The 10,000-nt window shown below is 44.5% G+C and overlaps 1 long non-coding RNA gene across 1 annotated transcript in view; it reads left to right on the forward strand.

Moving 5' to 3' along the window:
• Positions 1-10,000, forward strand: part of LOC122251793 (uncharacterized) — a 39,603-nt gene that overhangs the window by 5,057 nt on the left and 24,546 nt on the right. The window contains exon 2 of the long non-coding RNA XR_015191035.1: positions 2,511-2,845. This is a non-coding gene — a long non-coding RNA (uncharacterized LOC122251793). The remainder of the gene's footprint in view (positions 1-2,510; positions 2,846-10,000) is intronic.

Consider the following 10,000-nt stretch of genomic DNA (forward strand, 5'->3'; position numbering starts at 1 on the left):
GTAACTATAATGATATGAACACCATAGTTTCATGCACATAACCTCAATGACATAACCCCACGAAGGAAACTCATGAACATAACCTCATGCATGATACCAACCTTTATAACATCACCTCATGAATATAACCTCTCGAAGACAACCTCATAAACAGAACACCATGAATACAACCTCATGAACATGACCTCCTGAACGTAACCTCACGAAGACACCCTCATGAACAAGACCTCATGAATACTACCTCATGAACGTACCCTCACGAAGACACCCTCATGAACATGACTTCATGAAGACACCCTCATGAACATGACTTCATGAAGACACCCTCATGAACATGACCTCATGAATACAACCTCATGAACGTAACCTCACGAAGACACCCTCATGAACAAGACCTCATGAATACTACCTCATGAACATGACCTCACGAAGACACCCTCATGAACATGACCTCATGAACATAACCTCATGAACGTAACCTCACGAAGACACCCTCATGAACAAGACCTCATGAATACTACCTCATGAACATGACCTCACGAAGACACCCTCATGAACGTAACCTCACGAAGACACCCTCATGAACGTAACCTCACGAAGACACCCTCATGAACATGACCTCATGAATACAACCTCATGAACATGACCTCATGAACAAAAGGCCGGTAATAGAGCAATAGCGAACGAAACCGTAAATTGCACACTACTAGGACCTCATTATTAGGCCTTCATGAAGCTCCGGTAATTCCTTTCTGCACACGCACGCATACACGCACACGTACATATATGTACACACACGTACACACACTCAGTGGGGAAGGAGTTGAAAAGCCTTCTGCAGAAATTTAGTTTTTTTTTTTTTTCTCCGCGGAAAGGATATTTAAAATCGCCCCCTCCCCCCTTCCTCCTCTCCCCCCTCCCCCCCTCTTTCTTATTACGTAAGTGTTTTTTCGTGTGTTTATTTTCCACCACGGGGAATGTATTCTAAATCAACTCTTTTGTTGTTGTTAGTCTGAGGAATGGTTTTGCGTTGAAAGGTCACGGAGAAAGAGTGGTTTTTTGCGTGTGCGTGTGTGCGTGTGTGTGTGTGTGTGTGTGTGTGTGTGTGTACGTGTGTGTGTGTGTGTGCGTGTGTGTGTGTGTGAGAGAGAGAGAGAGAGAGAGAGAGAGAGTGAGTGAGTGGGAGAGGGTGAGCGAGAGAGAGAGAGAGAGAGAGAGAGAGAGAGAGAGAGAGAGAGAGAGAGAGAGAGAGAGAGAGAGAGAGAGAGAGAAAGAGAGAGAGAGACTGTGTTTTTGGATCTTTGTGTTTATGTGTGTGTTTTGCGAATCCTTGAGTGTGTGGGTATCCGTTTGTGTCTTATTGTACGTGGGTCTGATTGCGTGTATGTCCGTGTGTATATATGCGACCGTGACTCCGCGTGTGTAGTTATGTGCGAACCCAAGCCTAACTTCAGTGTACATGGTTCTGCACAAGTGTATGTTTTTGTATGTGCGTACTCGTGTGTGTGTATATCCTAACGTCCGTGACCTCATCTGAACGTGTGTGCACCCATGTATGCGTGCGCGCGCGTGTGTACCGAAGGGGCGGTGCTTATTTATGTAGAGTAGCGACGAGCAGCAGGGAAGGGATCACGGCTCTCCACAGATCCCCATTCTTGTGTGTTTGTTCAGCCGGGGAAGAAGGTGCTAAGTTGTCTGTTGTGTGTTGGAATACAGTGTCTTTCAAGGTGATTGATTCAGGGCGACAGGCGGTGGGATGGGCGGCGGGCGGAGAGGAAGGAGAGGGGTTGGTGGATAGGGATAGGGGAGTGGAGTAGGGAGAATAGAAAGGGCGAGAGAGATGGGGGGGGAGAGATTTAGAGAGAGAGGGGGTGGAGAAATATATATATATATATATATATATATATATATATATATATATATATATATATATATAGAGAGAGAGAGAGAGAGAGAGAGAGAGAGAGAGAGAGAGAGAGAGAGAGAGAGAGAGAGAGAGAGAGAGCGGAAACGAGGCACAAGAAATAAAATACAACACAGTCATATCTCCACATCAAAAAATCTTTTAGAACCAATAGCTCACCTCTTTATTTGTCCAACGGCCCCCGTAATATACGCATTACAGTGGAAATCACAGATTAAGTTCCCCGCACATACAAGTTGGCCCATCCCAAGTACAAGCAAATGGCGTGAGTGGAGCCCGTAGCGCTGCCTTCGGTCGTGTAGGCAAACATTGGCTCCCCGTGCCATATATTTCGTACCGCGGTGCCATTTTTTACCTCTAAATTGCAGCTTTCGGCACAGAAGTTCTCGCCTGCCGGCACACCGCAAAAGCGTGATATGCATTCGCTGCAACGTTATTTATGCGACGTTGATAAAGGCAATGATATTTCTGTCCGCCTTCTTGTTTATGGTATGTGTGTGTGTGTTGGCGGAGCGGCTCCTTGTTCTGGATTAGAACCCGCGCTTACTTATTTATATGCATGTTAATAGGTTTGTATTTCCTACAGAAACATATAAACCCGACAGGAGAGAAAGATAAATAGATTCGAAAGAGTGAGACTTTGAAAAAAATAAATAAAGACACATCCTACAAAAAAAAACAAAAAAAACAAAAGGGTGTGAGATCTAATCATGACATAAACACGATCATAGAGGAATATATATATAAAAAACAAAAGAAAATCGGAAACACCGTTTGACTCCTCGAAGCCCTTTGTAGTGTCTGTGATTTGCGAGAGAAAGAAAACAAGAGGAAATTTTTGCCAATGATCCCAAGCTTGCAAGTGCTCGCTGAGCTGAGCTACCTTAGTGATGGTAGCAAATGAAGATGCATATATGACAGGTAAGAGTCATGCGCAGTATTTATTTGTTTCTTTTTTCAGATTCTCAGCTTGACGGATTTCTTTGGATATTTCTTATATGTGTAGTGATTATGAGTGTGTGTGTGTGTTGTGATGATATTGATGGATATATGAATAGATATAGAGATAGATATAAATTTGAATATAGATATAGAGATAAATATGAATTTGAATATAGCTGTAAATACAGATATCTGTCTATCTACTTTTATATATATACTATATATATATATGTATATATATATATATATATATATATATATATATATATATATATGTGTGTGTGTGTGTGTGTGTGTGTGTGTGTGTGTGTGTGTGTATGTATCTTTCAATGTTTTATCATCGAGCAAATGATTACAGCCTTTATCCTATTACTTCTGTATACACATGTCACTCAATCCGAATTGACATAATTCAATAGATTTACTTATCTGTCTACACATCGTATATGCACGCACCCATCAAGGTTATATTATCGCCATAGTGATTACAGCCTTTGTCCCGTTGCTTGTGCATTGTCTCATGTCACAGTGTCCGACTTCATTCATTTTCCGCTTAACGTTGAATCGAAACCAAGCAAGGACGATCAGTCAGATGTTGTCTCGGCAAACATGTCCATCAATTTCTCATTACCACTTGAAGAGAACCCTTCATTGGGTGATGAAGTGTGATGACAGAGTGGTCACGGCTTGTGGTGAGGGTGATAAGGGATGTGCATTGTGTCCTTGCTTCCACCCTTCCTTCACCCTTTCCCCTTCTTCTTCTCTGTCGCTCCCTCACCCTCGATGTTTACAGACACACTCGTACGTAAGGACACGCACAAACGTAAATACACACACACACACACACACACACACACACACACACACACACACACACACACACACACACACACACACACACACACACACACACACACACACACACACACACACACACACACACTCACACACACACACACAGAAATAAGCAAACAAAAAAACAAACGAACAAACAACGTAGGGAGGGAGGGACTGGAGACTTTGACTTTGACAAGTTTATTGAGACAAGCGGTTACATCCAGAAGAGAGAGAGAGAGAGAGAGAGAGAGAGAGAGAGAGAGAGAGAGAGAGAGAGAGAGAGAGAGAGAGAGAGAGAGAGAGAGAGAGAGAGAGAGAGAGAAGGAGAAGGAGAGTGTGTGTGTGTGTGATAGAGAGAGCGAGAGAGAGAGACAGAGAGAGAGAGAGAGAGACAGAGAGCGAAAGAGAGCGAGAGACAGAGAGCGAAAGAGAAAGAGAAAGAGAGAGAGAGAGAGAGAGAGAGAGAGAGAGAGAGAGAGAGAGAGAGAGAGAGACAGAGAGCGAAAGAGAGAGAGAGAGCGAGAGAGAGCGAAAGAGAGAGAGAGATAAATAAAGGAACACACATGCACACAACCTAACCTCATTGAGCCATGACAAACAGCTGGACAATAGTGGGTGTGGCGAATGCTGTGGTGGGGAGGGAGGGAGAGGGGGAGGAGGAAGGGGGAAGGGGAGAGAGACGGAGGGGTTGGGAAAGGGGGGGGAGGGGAGGGGAGCTAGTTACGGTGGTCCGCTGGTCCTCGTAGACATGATAGGTGGTCCAGGTTCCTTACTTGGGTGGTGGGGGAGGGTTAGGGGACGGGGGGTGAGGAAAGGGAGGGGAGGGGAGGGGAGGGAATAGCGAGGCAGCCACCTGAGCCCATGTAAGGGGAGATCTTGACCCCTAGGGGTTAACGAGGGAGAGGAGGGGTAGGAGGGGGTACAAGGAGGAGGAGAGGGAGGGTAGGAGGTTAGGAGGCTGTATAAGGACGAGGAGGAGAACGAGGGGAGGGTAAGAAGGGGGAATAAGGATAAGGAGGGGAGGAAGGGAAGAGGGGAAGGACTAGGGAGGAAGGGAAGGTCTGATAAGGCGAAAGGGGTCGAGGAGAGGGGGTGGGGAGGACGGGGTGGGGAGGGGAGGGGAAAATCAGGGTAATCTTAATGGGGGAGAGCGGGGGCAGGGGAGGGGGGAAGAGAGGTAAGGGAGGGAGGGAGGGACGGAGAGGGGGGGGGAGAGGCAAGGGAGGGAGGGAGGAAGGGACGGAGAGGGGGGGGAGAGGCAAGGGAGGGAGGGAGAGAGGGAGAGAGAGAGACCGTGCCTAAGGGGATAAGTGATTTAAATAGGTTTTATGCTGATTTTGGTAATTGGTGTTTGTAAATGGGCATTGGTATTTCTGTAATTAGCCGAAAGAATTGTGTACTTGTTTTTCTTATTTTCATATTGTTGTCTATTGTGTAATTATTATTTAGAATAACCTTTTAAATTATATTGCTGATGTTTGTGTACATTTTTAATTATTATTATGATCATTATTGTTGTAGTTGTGGTTGTTGTTGTTATTAATGTTGTTTTTGTTGTTGTTATCATTATTATCATTATTTTATTATCAAAATCATTATCATTATTATTTTTTTATCATTGTTGTTGTTGTTGTTATAATCATTATCATTATTATTATTAGCTTAACTATTATTAACGTCACTATTATAATTATCAGCATTGTTATTATCATTATTAACACTTTTATTATAATATATCAATATGTCTAATCATCATGTTATCATTACTATCTTCAACCACAGAATTATCTTTATAATTATTTCTTTTGCTAGTGTTTCATTGATCATTTTGATATTTTAGTCGTTATCATCGTCATATTTAAGATAATTTATTACCAATCAACAATTATTACTCTTTCCTTCTCTCTCTCTCTCTCTCTCTCTCTCTCTCTCTCTCTCTCTCTCTCTCTCTCTCTCTCTCTCTCTCTCTCTCTCTCCCTCTCCCCTTCTCTCTCCCCTCTCTCTCTCTCTCTCTCTCCTCCTCCTCTCCTTCCCTCTCTCTCTTCTCTCTCCCTCTCTCTCTCTCTCTCTCTCTCTCTCTCTCTCTCTCTCTCTCTCTCTCTCTCTCTCTCTCTCTCTCTCTCTCTCTCTCTCTCTCTCTCTCTCTCTCTCTCTCCCACTCACTCTCTCTCTCTCACTCTCTCTCTCCCTCTCGCCCTGCCTGTCGTTGGCAGATGCGAACAAATTTTGCCAGCAGCTTTGATGTCCATTACATAATTAATATTAATTACCATAAAATTATTCCGTTTTTGCGTCCGTGTCAGAGAGGCGAAAGCACGCCGTGTTCAACTGATGTGTTAACCGGTTCACTTCCAGGGTCATGTGTATGTGTATTTGTGTAGGGGAATGCAGGGGGTTCTGGTGTGGGGGGTTGGGAGGAAAGGTTGGTGTTAATGTTTATGTATATATTTATATGTATATATTTATATGTATATATATATATGTATATATATATATATATATATATATATATATGTATATATATATATGTATATATATATATATATATATATATATATATATGTGTGTGTGTGTGTGTGTGTGTGTGTGTGTGTGTGTGTGTGTGTGTGTATGTGTGTGTGTGTGTGTTTGTGTTTGTGTGTGGTGTTTGTATGTATATATGAAGGCATTATGTTTTCATATGTGTTAGTAAGAGTTAGTGCACATGTGGAAGTGCGATGGACTGGAGGAGAAGGATTACGGTAGGTCAACGAAAGGTCAAAAAGAGGTCACGGTCACCTCCGGTCACTCCTCATGTGTCGTTTAATTAATCGTTTGACAATGCGTTGGCGAGTCAGTGATTTTTCCGTCATTAATTAAGAGGGTTTCTCCTTTCTTTCTTTCACCATCACCTCATACTCTCTCACCATTCCTTATGTCCCTCCTCCTCCTCCTCCTCCTACTCCTTTCCTCCTCCTTCTCCTTTTTCTCCTCCTTCTCCTCTTTCTTCTCCTCCACCTGCTCCTCCTCGTTTTCCTCCTCCTCCTACTCATTTCCTCCTCCCTCTCCTTTTTCTCCTCCTTCTCCTCTTTCTTCTCCTTCTCCTCTTTCTTCTCCTCCACCTGCTCCTCCTCGTTTTCCTCTTCCTCCTCCTGTTCCTCCTCCTCCTTCTCATTTTTCTCCTCCTCCTCTTCTTCCCCCTCCTCCTCCTCCTCCTCTTCTTCCTCCTCCTCCTTCTCATTTTTCTCCTCCTCTTCCTCCTCCTCCTCCTCCTCCTCCTCCTCCTCCTCCTCCTCCTACTCTTCCCCCTCCTCCTCTTCCTCCTCCTCCTCCTTATGTCTTCCATCCTGGCGAGCATCTTCCTCTTGTCTTCTCGCGCTCTTTTGTTTTTTACAGGTCTGGCTTGCCTGTCTTTTATTGTTATTATTATTATTTACTTTTGTTTTTTCGAGATAAGGGTGCTTGTTGTTATGGTGGCGATGGCCTTTTGTTTGTTTGTTTTGTTTGTGTTGAAGGGATGAATGTGCTTGCGCATTTCTGATTTCTTTCTTTTTTCGTTCCTTTTCCTTCTTATCTTCCTTTTCGCTCTTCCTTCTGCTCCTCCTCTTCCTCCACCTCCTTTACCTTCTCCTCGTCCTCCACCTCCTCTTCCACCACCTTCTTTTTCCTCCTCCCCCTCCTCCTCCTCTTCCTACTACTACTACTACTACTACTACTACTACTACTACTATTACTACTACTACTATTACTACTACTACTATCCCTAGTCCATATCCTTCACTTCATAATCCTCGCCCACTTCATCCACCTCCTCCTCATCTTCTTCCCTTTCCTCCTCCACTGCCCTGCGTCTTCCACTTTTTCCTCCTCTTCCTTTTCTTCAAATTGTTATCTATTTATCATTATTTTATCATCTTTATTTGTTTTTTATTTTCTTTTTGTATTATTGAAATTGAAAGCGGTTGTCTTCAGTATGTAAAAAATGTATATATATTTACATGTTTTTTTGTTTGTTTGTTTGTATGTTGCTTTACTTTTTTCCCCCTTTTCTTCTTCTTGTCAATTTTCTTCCATTTCCTTTCAGAGATTCGTTTCTCATCATCTCCCTTTCTCAGAAGTCCTTGTCTGAGACTGACAGACTCGTTAAAAAAAATAAAAATCTGGAATAAGAGAGAAAATGAAGGGAAGATTGAGACGAAAATCTTGGTTGATTTCAAGTTATTAATTTTATTTTCTGTTTTCGATTTTTGGTTTTGTGATTTCGAGTGAGAAGATGCAGGTTCCTCTTTTTTTATGTGTTTATTTGTTTATCTTTGTTTTGCTTTGCTCTCTCTTTCTTTCTCTCTCCTTTCCCTTGTTCATTCCGGTTAATTTTCTTTTAATCTTCTATGTCTATTCCTTCGTTATTTTTTCAGATTCTTCTCCCTCCTCTTCTCATTTTTCCATCTTCCCCTTTCTCCTCTCCCTCACCCTCTTTCCCTGTCTCCCTTCTCATTTCATCTCCCACCTTCCCTTCTCCCCTCACCTTTGCCCTTTCCCTCATACCCCTCCCCATCCCCCCATTCCCCTCCTACCTTCAACTCACCCCTTATCCTCCCTCTCCCAATGTCTCCCTCCTTCTCTCCCTATTTCTCTCTCTCTCTCTCTCTCCCCCTCTTTTTCTCTCTCTCTCTCCCCCTCTTTTTCTCTCTCTCTCTCTCCGTTCCTCCCTCTTCCTGTCTCCCCATTCCTCCCTCTTCCTCTCTCTCTCTCTCTCTCTCCATTCCTCCCTCTCCCTGTCTCCCCGTTCTTCCCTCCTCCTCTCTCTCTCCCTCTCCCCTCTTTCGCTCACGCTCCTCTGGGCAATATTGGCATTAATCCTTAATCTCCACGACGGACGCCCGTGGATGGAGCTCCTTCAAGATCCTTCGGGTCTTTCCTTCGATTCCTTACGTCTTGTATTGACAGACCTGATTTGCCTTGGGAGGGTGGGTGGGAGGGGGTTAGGGGAGGGGAGAATGGGAGAGTGGGAGGGGTTGGATTCGGGAGGAGGGGGAAGTGAGGGTGGGAGGGAGAAGGGAGGATGGAAGGGGAGGGGTTGGATTTGGGAGTAGGGGGAAGGGAGGGTGGGAGGGGGAAGTGAGGGTGGGAGGGGAAGGGAGGATGGGAGGGGAAAGGAGGTTGGCTTTGGGAAGAGGGGGAAGTGAGGGAGGGGAAAGGATGGGAGGAGGGGGTAGGTGAATGTAGGAGGGTTAGAGAAGTGGAGGAAGGAGGGGGAGGGAGGAAGGGTAGGCTGGGGGAAGGAGGAGGGAGGGGGCAGGGATCGTGTAGGGAGGGAGGAGGGGGAGATAGACGGGTTAGAGAAAGGGTGGGGTTGAGAGGGGAGGGAAGGAGGAGGGGAAGGGTTGGGGGAGAGCAGGAATTAAATGGGGGAAAAGAGAGGGCGTGGCTTGAGGAAGGTTGGGTACGGAGAGAAGGGGAAGGGGAAAGGGGGAGGGGAGGGAGGAAGGGGGTAGGGGGGGAGAGGATGGGGGGTGTTGTTTAAGGACGGATGGTCTGAGAACGATTTGCTTATTCTTTGTTTGTTTTTTGTTTATTTTGTTTTGAGTTGTCTTGGGCATTGCCTCTCTGCCCCCCCTCTCTCTTCCCCTTCTCTCTCTCTCTCTCTCTCTCTCTCTCTCTCTCTCTCTCTCTCTCTCTCTCTCTCTCTCTCTCTCTCTCTCTCTCTCTCTCTCTCTCTCTCTCTCTCTCTCTCTCTCTCGATATTAATTAGATACCCAGAATCCTCCTATTACATTATTAGTAACTCTATCATCTTATATAAATCAGTAATACTATTATCTTACAGATCTTTACATTACCCAATCAGTACCTCCCAATCACGATATATTAATTATCTTGCAAATCTTAATATAAAACTACATTCACATCTGGATCTCGTATTTCAAAAAACAAAAAACTTTATAAACGATTTGCCTAATGGACAATAGATGGCAGCACCGCGCAGCCAGGCCGAGAAACGATAATAAGCAGCTACGCACGATCACCTAAATTTTCGGTACGATAATCAGCATCGATTTCGTACGATGTCGGACCTGTCTGCCTGTTTCCGTATGCAGGTACAATCTGGGTTGCATGGTGTCTGCTGTTTCTTTTTTTATTTCTCTCTGTCTTTTTTTTTCCCCGTTTTTGTTGCGTTCCCTTTGCTTATGTTGTTCCTGCTTCTCTCCTCTTCCCTTTCCTTCTCCCTCTCCCTCTCCCTCTCCCCCTCCCCCTCCCCCTCTCCCAATCCTTCTTCCCCTACCCTACCTCTCTCAATCCCTCTCTCTCTACTTACAA

This window comes from Penaeus japonicus, unplaced genomic scaffold (assembly GCF_977035675.1).
Source record: "Penaeus japonicus unplaced genomic scaffold, GWHDUDI00000001_assembly GWHDUDI00000005, whole genome shotgun sequence".
NCBI classification, from domain to species: domain Eukaryota; kingdom Metazoa; phylum Arthropoda; class Malacostraca; order Decapoda; family Penaeidae; genus Penaeus; species Penaeus japonicus.